The following is a 13,608-nucleotide window of genomic DNA, read 5'->3' on the forward strand; positions in this document are numbered from 1 at the left end:
CCACACCTAATTCTCCTATATTGAAGGTTCAAATCCTGGTCATGTACACCAACACAGTTATGGGACGTGGGAAATGTGCAATGTGTGAAATTTTGTGGAATTCTTCTGAATGAAATACACACTTCTGAATGAAACTGGTGATATTGGACATATACAATGCTAAGTTATCCCTGGGTTTATCATAATGGGGCTAGTTTTCTATTTGTTGATTATTTATGCAAAAATTGATTTAAAGTATTTCACAAATGAACTGTTAAAATATCTAAAGTTTTCATATTAGATAAGAAATGTCAACAACAAAAATTTCTTGCATGTTAAGAATAATTATAATAAAATAAAGTTTTTCCTGTCTTAATTTACAAGTTTTACTAACAACGTAAAATTTCATGCTTCATTTATTTCCAAACTGGTAATTTTAAACAAACCAGTGAAATCCTCATCTTTCCTTCAAGAGCTGTCGGCATTCTTGGATTTCAATGGAAGGAGAGCAGATCTTGTCCTCTCTGCTTACAGGCCGAGTACAGGACAATTGGCCAGCAATTGTTTCCATTGATACGGCTCCGCTTTAAACACCCACTCAAGCAGAAACCTCCGACCATATTTCCATTCACCTTTTGAAAAAGTCTGGTGTGACTTGACTATCCCTAGAATTTTTTTCTGTTGAATGGCTTTAAACATTTTCAAAAGGTTGATGGTTAGTGTTTGTGTGTGTGCTAGTTTTACTGGCTGATACAGGTGAATATTTGTCACACTGAGAAAATTTTCAAAATTTTTATTAACTTTGTTAAAAAAAATATTATTTTCTATATAAAGCATGCAAGAAAATTTTGATCTTGTAGACAATGGTTGTAAAGTATTTTAAAAACCATTGGGTTTTTTTACACGAAAGTGTGCAAGCTAACAATTCTTGCTGATAAACTGGTATGCATGTGAATTGGCAGAAGGAATTTTAATTTTTTCAAGCCTACCTATAAAATTTTAGCTGCTGATGTAATTTAGGCATGTAAGGCTCTCCAGTTTCTGTCGATGGAGAAACAAGTCAAGAGGCTATCTGGATGGACAGAGTGTATTGGATTCTACATGAACAAAAGAGTTGATACGGTCATGCTCTGATGAACAGTCTAAGTGAAAGTTAGGTGTATGTATACCTTGGGGCATCATGGCAGATAGCTAGGCTGACTAGGTGTGTGTGTGTAGACCGAGGAGTTCAACGATTACGTTTGTATTGCTTCCCCTTGAGTGGGAATTTCTGGCGGTTTTCTTTAGTGAGTTAACTCAGCCACTACCATGTGTTGATGTTGAGAACTACATTACTACAATCGGGCCACTACTGACTTTACTACAACGGCCCATCCAAAGTTTAGGATATTAATCTTGATGTGTTGTATCTGCTTCCATGTGCTCTGTCCAGAAGACAGAGCGGGATAGCTTGTCCGAAGGATAAATATGTGTAAAATGGTGTATCTGTAAATCTTTTAATGTGTGTGTCATAATCAGCGATTTTCCTTGTTTCACTGATGGAATTTTATACATGTGACTTCTGGAATGTAGTAGCCCCTCATTGCACCTGAAAAACGAAGAAAAAGTTGTCAGCGTTGACGAGCGACGACGTACCTATGAGAGGTGAGAAGCATTGAAATTTATGGAGATACGCCCAGCGATTTTATTGTAGACCTATATTTAGCAAACTGGCAAAATTATGCCATGCTTATTCACATACTATTAAACCTGTGCAAGTTTTGTTTTATAAATCAACTTGTGTGTTTACTATATCAGCTCACATTTCTCTTGAATTGTCATAATTTTGGAGATGTTCTTCTTATCATGCTGCATCAGAGATTTTAAATTAAATATTATCAAGATGATGAATATATAGCACTATATTAAAATAACATCAATATTTTAAATCCATTGATAAAACATTTGGTTGAATTTAAAGAAATTACATTTATAGTTTGTGTGTGGATTATACTAATTACAATAAGTTAATTTAAACAACAATTTGTCACATCAAAACATCAACCATTTTGAATATTTTTGAAAATTGGGAATTTACCTAGGGTAGAAAGCTTTGAAATATAGATGTCTTTTCACTTTGAATTCAAATTTATGTGAAATTTACTTTAATAAACATAATAATATGTAATTTTCAAGTATTGTGACAGAAAAAAGCGTTTACTTTTCTGCAAATAATTTATGATTTTACACATAATATTGCTGACAAATAAATTCCTTTTTCAGCACTGTAATGTTTCTTTTTCACACACTATTCCCAAAAAGGTGATTCACATTGGAAATCAGATTTGGCATTAAACTTAGAAATGTGAACCGTGTCTTAAATCCCATTAAATGTTTAAAACACACTGCTGTTTTGGGAGGGTTTAATTGCCGTCAGAAGCCATTAACTTCAGCAAAAGGTATTGCAGCAATACTAAAACACCATATCGGGTTCTAGACACAGGTAAATCGAAAGGTTTAAAGATTTTAATCTGTTTTATAGTGATAACTAATGTCATATGGACAGGTGTTCACAGCATGTTGTCAGGTCTTGGACACAAATACGTTTGAATAATAATAAATTTAAAAAAATTAAAAATTTGTAAACATTTGAAAATATGTTTTTGTGTCAAATATATATATTTAATGTTATTATTCTACTCTGTGACTCATGAGTACAAATTCTACTCCTGGAGTTCATCCTCAACATTTCTAATTGCTTGAGAGTTCACACTTTTCTACCCTTACCCTCACATTAATGTCATACTATTAACCACAAATTTTCAACAAAAAATATTATTTATATTGCACGTTTCTGTGAAATGTGGCAAAATCTTTGATAAGAATTGTTGAAAATATTTATAATGGCAAAGTTTGATTATTTTTTTTTGTATTTTCGTTGATGAATTATTCAAAATAAATATAAGTACCAACAAAATTTTTTACATCTTTTGTGAAAAAGATGATCATTTGCATTAATTTATTTCCTTGGAAATTCAGATTTAATCTTAAAAAATATGTGTGTTGGTATTGACTCAGAATGAAAGGGTTATAGCTACCAATGGGGAGGGGGAACCCAAGTGGGGAAGGGGGGGAGAGGTGAGAAAAGGCAGCCTTCATGTAAGGATATCACTAAAGTTACCTCAAAAGTAACTAAAGAAATGTTCTAAGGTTTTTTCATGAATCTTAAAAAAAAAAAAAAATACAAGATAATTCTACTCACAAGGTCGTCTCAATTGAAAACAACAAAGTCAAACCCATATACATGTAGACTTAAGAGTTTTCTATTTAAAGAACATGTAGGGGAAATGTATGAAACCTTTATCCCCCATAAACCAAGATGGCATAGCCGAAGTCTAGGAATGATACTTACCATATGTGTCAGTTTGAACGGTCCAGAAAAATGTGTTACTCCTTAAAGTGAAAATTTAGAAATGCTTTTTCATTTATCAAACAATTCTCAAAAATGTTAACTGACTGATGTTAAAAATACAGTTCAATTCAATTTTAATTGATAGGTTTGGTCCAAACACTTTATTCTACAGCAATATTAATAAGAAGAGAAAAATATTTAAAAGTGATTGAATGGATGGAAAATGTTTTTTATCTATTTGAATTTTTTTCTCCCTTCCCCCCTCTCTGTCATAGACCTTGGCCTCTGAGTGTGGTAGATATATATTTATATATAGCATAGATTGATCTAAGTACAGAAAATTCAAATAATATACCTGTGATAAGGAAGAGAAATTGATTTTCCTTGTTAATTCAAATCCTAAAGTGTACTGTCCAATACTTAGTCCTACTGTAGTTATAGTCTGCTAACAAACACGCGAACAATTAAATTTTATTACTAAAATAGAAATGATCAGTTTTAAATTCATTAAAGGAATTATTTCTGTGACAAAATCAACCACTATAATCGATTAATAGCAAAAATAATTCCTGAAAATATATCTTTATTGGATAATGTAAATATCTTCTATGAATAATTTCTTCATAGATAATGATATGTCTTAGAAACATAGTAAATTGAAGTATTTTTATTACTTAATAAATTATAAAGAAGAAAGATTGAACAAAATTTTCTTCATAAAATGAAAGATAGCAGAAAGGACAAACAAGATTATAAGTGCACCTTTAGAAATTAGATTTCTGGCATCTTGTTTTCTAGCCGTGATGATTATCATGATAAAAATCGTGATTAATAATGTTCGGTTTTTATCTACTAATAGAGCCCCTTTTCTGAGATAAAATATGTTCAGAGAAATTCTAATTTATGAAAAACTTTTCATATTTTATTTCAGAAATACAAATTTTGCATTGTATTGAAATTTACTAAGCAAATATAACATACTATGGGTTACATAAAGTCACCATAATTTGAAGTTAGAAATACATATGACATGTTTTATTTATATAACTCACTTATGGTTATCAATGGATTGTTTCTAACTAAATATGAAAGCTACAATGGTTGAACATTACCTTCCTTTTCAAAATAAGTAAAATTTGTCCAAAAAAAATAGTTGCATGATATTCCAGTTTAGGTTAAAGACCATTCTACAATCTAATAAAATTAATAGTTTATCCTGGAAATCTGATGATTGTCGTTTCAGTTTTGGAAAGAAGCAACATAATACAATGTACTACATTCATCGGTATTGCTAATTGTATTTTTAGGAAAGAAATTGAAAGTTCATTTAAGTAAAGCAAAAATTGTGATTTTTCAATGAGGAAAAAGATAATTTGAATATTTCAGCAAAGGAAAACAATATCTGATACTTCATCCCATGGAAAGACATAATTGATAAATTCTCATATTTCAATTCACATTTCAGTTTCTGAAAATCACCCTATATGGCAGTCTATAGCATATTGGTCTTGGGATGGAATTGAGATAATTTCATCTTAGTAATTAAGGCAAGAATTGATCTTTCAATGTAGAAAAATAATTCTGGGCATTTCAGCCAAGGAAAATGATAATAACATTTCTTCTCAGAAAAGTAATGATAAACTTTTCATTAACAGAAATTACTTTTCTAGATCTTTGAAGTGTGACTTTTCATCTTCAAGATATATACCCCAGATGATACTTCATTCAAAAACAATGTAACTTAAATAATGAAATGTCCATGAACTGTTTGATGAAAAAGAAAAAAAGATAAAAAAAAAACAACAACAATGTGTCTTTTGGATAAGAAGGGGTCCCTATAGAGAATGACTTGAGTGTTTTTTGGGTTGAATACGGTAAGAGGCACAGGAAGCAGGTAGATAGATAAAGCTATCAGAGTGCCAGAATTTACCATATGACCAGGCCATTGATAGGGTTACAGTCGAATTACACATACAAGTCAAAAACATTTCTAGAATTTTACAACATGGTGGAGTGTATTCCAATAAATTCTGTAAGAACTGTGAGATAAGGAAGGATAAATTTTCCTGTAGGTGTTTATAAGATCTGAAGTTTGCATTTGTGGTTGATCTGACTACAAACATCAATTTTGCACCCAAACCTTGCAAGTCTAAAACACAAACTACTCTGGCCATTAAAAGTGGTGTGCTGGGTTGCGTGTGTTACTGGGCTGTGTTTTAAGACTCCATTTTATGGGGGCAGTGTGATGAAGAAGGTGTTCTAATTAAGATTTACAGGTTTTTGTGTGGTTTAATTTGGGTTTCAAGGACACTTATGAAAGTTAATGGATCAGTATAATGTAACTAAGGAACAATTGCCATCTGGAGATATTAAAGTATATGTCTTTTGAAAGGTTTTATTTTCAAAATTTTGTATGCTTTTCATTTCTAAAATGATAGAGTAATCTTAAATTTCAATAGCCATGTGTTTCTCATTATTTCTACAAAAAAAAAACTATTTATCTACCTAGATATTACATCTATCTCAGTCTGGGGCATCAGGCATCAATAAAGATATCTCAGGAGAATTCTAAAATGTGGGTATTATTTCTACTGTATTAGACAAGTCACAATGAGGTATGATCAAAATTGGATACGGAAAAATTCAATGTCAGATTACAGAGGTTCCTTTAGAAGATTGATCTCCCTTTCCAGAGTTGTCATCTACCTTGTAAACCAGGTATAAAGACATATATCTCTTCATGAGAAGAAATATAAAATGTGAGCATAATATTTCAGCCAGATTAGAAAGGCAAGGATCAGACTAGCAACAACAATCAGCATTGATGAGAGAAACATTCCAGATTAGAGAGATTAGGTAACTTCTGACTTATCTCCCTTCAGAGAGTGTCCGAATATACAGACTAGTTTCTTTTTACAAATTGGTATATATTGATAAAAAAACTGTGACTAAAGTTCTGAGCAAAATTATAAAGATTTGGATCACAATGGCTGAGTGGGAAAAAAGCAAGTCTAATTAATGTAGAAAGGTTACACCAGAAGAGTAATCTCCCTTTGTCAGAGTTGTCAGAGTAGACAGACTAGAATTTGGCTCGAGGTCACTTGTCATCAATTAGGTGAACTAGGTATTGATACATATATATCACTTGGTAAGGCTTTAGTCAGATTAAAAACAATAAGAATAATTTACACACTACGTAATACCTCATAATGTTTGTGCAGGACTATTGTTTCTATGGGTTATGGAATGATGTCAAAAGATGATATTCTACGCTAACATCATTTTGGCGGGAAGATTACAAATAGTTAAACTCCATCACTACTGGAGATACTTGTACCGCACAAACATTATCAGGTATCTCATGGTACGTGAATTAGTCCCATTGGGTTCAGTCAGACTGGCAGCATCAAATGCAATCGAAGAGAGAACAACAATGTCAGATTATAGAGGTTTTGTTTACTCTGAAAGAGTTATCTCCCTTTAGGAAAGTTGTCGCAGTAGACAGACTAGTTGGGTTTCAATACAGATATCTCTTGAAGGATGAAATTGCAAAATTTGGGTAATGGACAAGATTGACAGGAAAAAAAGAAATGACAGATTAGATCTAGCTTTAGACTTGGGTAAAAATACAGGAAATGAAGATATGACAAATAAGAGAAGTTTAAATCAGGGTAGAAATTAAGGAAATAAAGAAATGTAAGATTAGAGAGATTTAAACCAGAGTAGAAATTCAGGAAATGAAAAAATGTCAGATTAGAGAGAGGTGTTTAGACCAGGGTAGAAATGAAGGAAATAAAGAAATGTCAGACTAGAGAGGTTTAAGCCAGAGTAGAAATTAAAAATGTCAGATTAGAGAGAGGTTTAGACCAGGGTAGAAATACAGGAAATAAAGAAATGTCAGACTAGAGAGGTTTAGACCAGAGTAGAAATAAAGGAAATAAAGAAATGTCAGACTAGAGAGGTTTAAACCAGAGTAGAAAAAAAGTCAGATTAGAGAGAGGTTTAGACTAGTGTAGAAATGAAGAAATGTCAGACTAGAGAGGTTTAAACCAGAGTAGAAATTAAAAATGTCAGATTAGAGAGAGGTTAAGACCAGGGTAGAAATACAGGAAATAAAGAAATGTCAGACTAGAGAGGTTTAAACCAGAGTAGAAATAAAAAATGTCAGATTAGAGAGAGGTTTAGACAAGCGTAGAAATAAAGGAAATAAATGTCAGATTAGAGAGAAGTTTAGACCAGGAAGAAATAAAGGACATATAGATATGTCAGATAAGAGAGGTTTAGACCAGTATAGAAAACTAAAGCTCCTTTAAAGGAGTGCCAGATCAAAACTTTATAAGTAGAACATTGATGTCAAGATCTGTTTTGCTTAGACATGTCAGAAAAGAAAGGTTCAAGTATTTGGCAAGAAGAGTAAATTAGAGAAAAATTGTCTAGTTGACTGTCCGACTTTGGGGGAGAGCTATTCAAGAGTAGATAGGTTACTGCTTAGATAGAAAAGTAATTCATTGTTTTTTTATAGCAATGTGAAATTATGAAGCTTCTCAATCAAATCAGACAAGATATCTATTTCATAATGTGGGTTTCAATACACACTAACATTGTTGAGTAATATTAATACCGTTATAGTACTAAGGAGGTTATAATTACATCAAGGTCATAGTAACGTAAGTTACCTGTCATTGGTATACCGATAAAGATCATATTTTCATTTACTAGAAATAGAATCAAACGGAAATAAAGGAAACTAAAATCTGTTTCCCAGATCAAGGTCGTTTTTTATGCTTTTCACCAAAATTGAAACTTAAGTCTAACGTCAAATTGATCTTGATAAAGATAAATGAACAAAAAGGACCTCTGTATGAAATGTAAGCCTTCATCTTTAATTCAATATCACAAGAGAGCCTATATCAAACTTGCTTAATGTTTTGAGAAGAATATATCACATTGAATGAGTTTGCCTATCTGAGTATATTATGTGTTACTAGATATTAAAATTGTATTTGATGATTTATAGATATTGGTCGGGGTTAGAGATCGCTAGTGTTGAGATGATACCGGGAGGGATATATTTATCATTAAAGAAGATCAATCTCTGATATCTTTTACATATATGGTTCTGGTCTGTGATCAATTACATGGCAGTAAAAACTTTAGACTGACTAACTGATATTTGAATGCTGAAGTGTAAAGCGTGAAAAAAATGTTTGGCTTATAAGTATGTTCCTATGACAAATATGGGGGGTAATACATTCTCTTTGAGTGCATTGATGGATTGAATTTATCTGGGAGGACATTGTTGTTGACATTCTCTGAGGTATTTGTGATTAATTTACATTCATTTTGAGGGCATTGTGGGGTTGGACTATTCTCCTGGTTGGGATGGCATTGTGGGTAATGAAAATCTTTATGAGGGCGTTATAGAGTTGTAAACTCTATGTGAGGGCATTGTGGAAGACTTTTTGTTTGAGGCATATATTGTAATGACATTTTGTTTGCATGCATAACCTTCTGTATTAGAACACATTTAGGTAAACCATATAATGAATTTCTATGTGAAGTTCTTGTGGCATTTAAATCCTGTGAAGGCATTGATGGAAATGAATTTCTGTGTGAATTAGGCTTAATGAGGGCATTGTTGGAAATGAAATTCTGTGTGAATTAGGCTTTATGAGGGCATTGTTGGTAATGAAATTTTGTGTGAATAAGGCTTTATGAGGGCATTGTTGGTAATGAAATTTTGTGTGAATAAGGCTTTATGAGGGCATTGTTGGTAATGAAATTCTGTGTGAATTAGGCTTGATGAGAGCATTGTTGGAAATGAAATTCTGTGTGAATAAGGCTTTATGAGGGCATTGTTGGAAATGAAATTCTGTGTGAATTAGGCTTTATGAGGGCATTGTTGGAAATGAAATTCTGTATGAATTAGGCTTTATGAGGGCATTGTTGGAAATGAAATTCTGTTTGACTTAAGCTTGATGAGGGCATTGTTGGAAATGAAATTCTGTGTGAATTTGGCTTTATGAGGGCATGGTTGGAAATGAAATTTTGTGTGAAAAAGGCTTTATGAGGGCATTGTTGGTAATGAAATTCTGTGTGAATTCGGCTTTATGAGGGCATTGTTGGAAATGAAATTCTGTGTGAATTAGGCTTTATGAGGGCATTGTGGGCAATGAATTTCTGTGTGAATTAGGCTTTATGAGGGCATTGTGGGTAATAGCAAATGGGCATTATGTGGTATGGCATTCTAGGTAAACCTTTTGCAGCATATCGATCTAGTGTGATTTTAGGTTACAGAATTACTGAGAGCCATTTTGTATAAATGCGTAAGTTGCTTGATGAACAGAGCTCATCTTGGATTGTTGATGAATTGTATAATGAAATTTATGATGAATTAAATATGTATATTGTTACCTCATAAAGACAATCTCAGTTTGAATTTTGATCATTGTTACATTTTAGTCCAGAAATGACAGGAAAATGTTTACACAATTGACAGATGTTGTGTTTCAAATATTTTCGTAAAACCATAAAACATAAACATTACACACAGAAGTCTTCAATGGCCTTTCCATTTAAGTATGAACATGATATATCTGATATCCTATTTATACAAATAATCAATTTCCTTAGACTACAGAGCTGTATTATTTAAGGTGACATACAATAGAGATCGTTAAGTGTTCCTAGTCTACCACTAAGGTCGAATTGTAGGCAAGTTAAATAAGGACGATTATCAATACCTACACGATAAGTGGTGTAGGTAATATGTATATACAGAACATCTGTAAGGTGGTATACAATACTCACATGACAGTCCACAGTTTGCCTGATGACATGCACCAGACATTAAACTGGCAGTGTAAGTCTGCTCTGTGATTTATACTTCACTAAATGTGGAGTTTATATAGATATATGTGGTAGGGCAGGGCATTTCCTTTCAGGTAAAAACAATATAGGACAAGTGAAGAAGTGGGGAGGGGGCAGAGCAATATTGTTGGTTTGGAGAGAGAGAGTTTTTTGTTGGTGGAAGATAAGCTAGGGATAATTGATAAGAGAATAAGCCATGTCTAGTTGTTGAGGGAATAAGTCATGACTGGTTGATGGGGGAATAAGCCATTACTTTAGTCGAGGATTGTGGTCATGTAAGGACGGCCTCCCAGGTATGCAGAGTGTAGTGTGAGGTGCGTGTTTCGGGAGACTGCCGTATGTTCATGTTGTGTCTTCTTGTATAGTGGAACTATCCCCCTTTTTATAGTGATATATCACTGAAGCATGTCGCAGACGACACAAAGCAACACACCCCATCCAGTCACATTATACTGACAATGGGCAAACCAGTCGTCCTACTCCCTGTATGCTGAGCGCTAAGCAGGAGCATAAACTACCACTTTTATAGACTTAGGTGTGTCTGGCCAGGGGACACAACCCAGAGCCTACCTGACAGGGGGGAGCGCTCAACAAAGGGCCAAAAGTGAGGCGGTATCAAGGGAGATGTAAGGAAAATTAAAGTCAGCAAGGAAGAAGAGAAAAGAGAAGATCCTAAATTTAGTCGCCTTTTACGATCATGCAATAGGGGCAGCAGGTCAATTCTAATGCCCTATCTGTTGGGCAGATCCAGGTGAGAAATAAAACATGGCTGATACAGGACTTCTATTATGAGAACAGGCATAACCCCTTGTACTTTAAAAATTACCTCCATGTCAGTCTAAGTGGTGAGATATACATTTGTAGGTAGGGGATGGGGCTGCACGGGATACCTTAGACATAAATCTATTGGATCAAAGGGAGGTAAAATAGGAATTTTGGGAGGGAGTTCACAGGCTATATATATATTTGGTAACCAAATACATATATATATAGCCAGGATTCTATAGAGTATTAAATATAAGATCCTTCTGTATTTACTCTATTAGTTATTTATTTAAACGTGTAGTAAAAGATGATGGGGTGTACGGTTTTAATACCTGTGATCTTGATCTTTAAAGTGTTTTCTGGGAAGGGCTATAACTGTTGGTGGGATATTAAGTATCTAAAGTCAGTCTAATGACCGCGAGGCAGGTGTGGGTGACACAGTTATGATTTTAATGTCCAAATAAAGGGCCGTAAACATAGCGAAGAATTTACATGGTTCACCAACCATCAGGTACTGGTTCACTGCACAGCACGGTAGAGGTTGATACCTATAATGTATGGAGATAGTAGGTCTGTGTTGTGTTTTTGTTACCATCATGTTTAAAACAGTTTTTAAGTTACTGATTGCTTAAGAATCTTCTTACTTGATTTTATTCATCTTTCAATTTTGCATTTTTTTCATTTTACATACTAGTCAATCCTTGAATTTTGAATTCAATATAAGAAATTAATTTGGCTTATTACACTGTGGAGAAAATCTGATAATCAATACACATAGTTATCACCCAAAATATCAAAGTATGTCTGCATAATAACAAAATCAAATTCAAAACAAAAAATGTTTCAAGCAGGAAAAAATAAAAAGGTTGAGTTTGTACAGAGGCTCCTGAAAGGTGAATTGAACACAGTACCAGGTGTTCCAGTAGAGTTAGCTTTCTTGCCTTTACTTACACTGACTAAATAGTACATATAGTTTAAATCTGGGTTAAGAATATATGGGGTCCAATGAAAATCAAGGAGGCAAATATACAACAAATCAGAAATATCAACCTTCATTTCTAATTTACTTTAATTTTACAATTAGATTATAATGTCAATCACCAATTCATATCTTTGGTAGCACAGACTGGTAACACATACAGTAAGCCTGCACTACATTTCTATGTATAGGAATGAATTGGTATCAGGTTGCTTGTATTATATACCCTGGACCTGTTGCTTCTTCTGCATTTTACACCATTTGTGTCCAGGCCAAAGACTGTATAGTTTACTTAATTATAACTTGATTGGGGAATTCTGCAGAATGAACAGTCGTTTTTTTAACAGAAGGTGTTACATTTCACATATTGTGACTTCAGTATCCTATCTGATATTCCACTATACACAGTTATTCATATTTCAGAGGGTATCACACTATACAGGGATTTATATTTCAAAGGGGCTTCTGATAACACCTTACTGATAATGCAGGAATTTATTTTTTTAAAGAGATGTTACATCACACATCAAATCACATTTCATAGGTTATCATGTTTGTATACAGGAAGCAGCATTTTCAATGCTGTTAAATCATACAGAGATTCATATTTCAGAGGGTGTCACATTATACAGAGAATCACTTTTCCAGGATTTCACATTACAGAGAGAATAATTTCAGAGTATGTCACATTGTGCAGAAAATCACACTTCAAATGACACACAAAAGCTATTTGTATTTCAAACATTAAACTTTATTATGCTGTTGAAACTTTTATTTATATACTTAAGATGAGTACTTGTCTCTAAGACACTGTGATGTACCATCTCAACAGGTGAGTTAACGAGACTCTGTGATGTACCATCTCGTGTACAGAACAGGTGAGTTAATGAGATTCTATGATGTACCATCTCAGGTACAGAACAGGTGAGTTAATGAGACTCTGTGATGTACCATCTCAGGTACAGAACAGGTGAGTTAACAAGACTCTGTGATGTACCATCTTGTAAACAGAACAGGTGAGTTAACGAGTTTCTGTGATGTAACATCTCAGGAACAGAACAGGTGAGTTAATGAGACTCTGTGATGTACCATCTCATGTACAGAACAGGTGAGTTAACGAGACTCTGTGATGTACCATCTCAGGTACAGAACAGGTGAGTTAACGAGACTCTGTGATGTACCATCTCAGGTACAGAACAGGTGAGTTAACGAGACACTGTAATGTACTATCTCAGGTACAGTACAGGTGAGTTAACGAGACTCTGTGATGTACCATCTCAGGTACCGAACAGATGAGTTAACGAGACTCTGTGATGTACCATCTCATGTACAGAATAGGTGAGTTAACGAGACTCTGTGATGTACCATCTCAGGTACCGAACACATGAGTTAACGAGACTCTGTGATGTACCATCTCGGGTACAGAACAGGTGAGTTAACGAGATTCTGTGCTGTACTGTCTCATGTACAGAACAGGTGAGTTAACAAAAACTATGTGATGTACCATCTCATGTACAGAACAGGTGAGTTAACGAGATTCTGTGATGTACCATCTTACGTACAGAACAGGTGAGTTAACGAGATCTTGTGATGTACCGTCTCATGTACAGAACAGGTGAGTTAA

The 13,608-nt window shown here is 33.8% G+C and overlaps 1 protein-coding gene across 3 annotated transcripts in view; it reads left to right on the forward strand.

Moving 5' to 3' along the window:
* LOC138321083 (zinc finger protein GLI3-like) overlaps positions 1 to 13,608 on the forward strand; it is a 171,294-nt gene that overhangs the window by 59,467 nt on the left and 98,219 nt on the right. The window contains exon 1 of one of the 3 annotated variants that reach the window (XM_069264495.1): positions 905 to 1,623. The exons of the other annotated variants lie outside the window; for them this stretch is intronic. The gene's annotated coding sequence lies outside the window, so the exon portion shown is untranslated. Of the gene's footprint in view, positions 1 to 904; positions 1,624 to 13,608 lie in introns of those variants that run through there. 3 annotated transcript variants of the gene reach the window in all.

The sequence above is a fragment of the Argopecten irradians genome, chromosome 4 (assembly GCF_041381155.1).
Source record: "Argopecten irradians isolate NY chromosome 4, Ai_NY, whole genome shotgun sequence".
NCBI classification, from domain to species: Eukaryota; Metazoa; Mollusca; class Bivalvia; order Pectinida; family Pectinidae; genus Argopecten; species Argopecten irradians.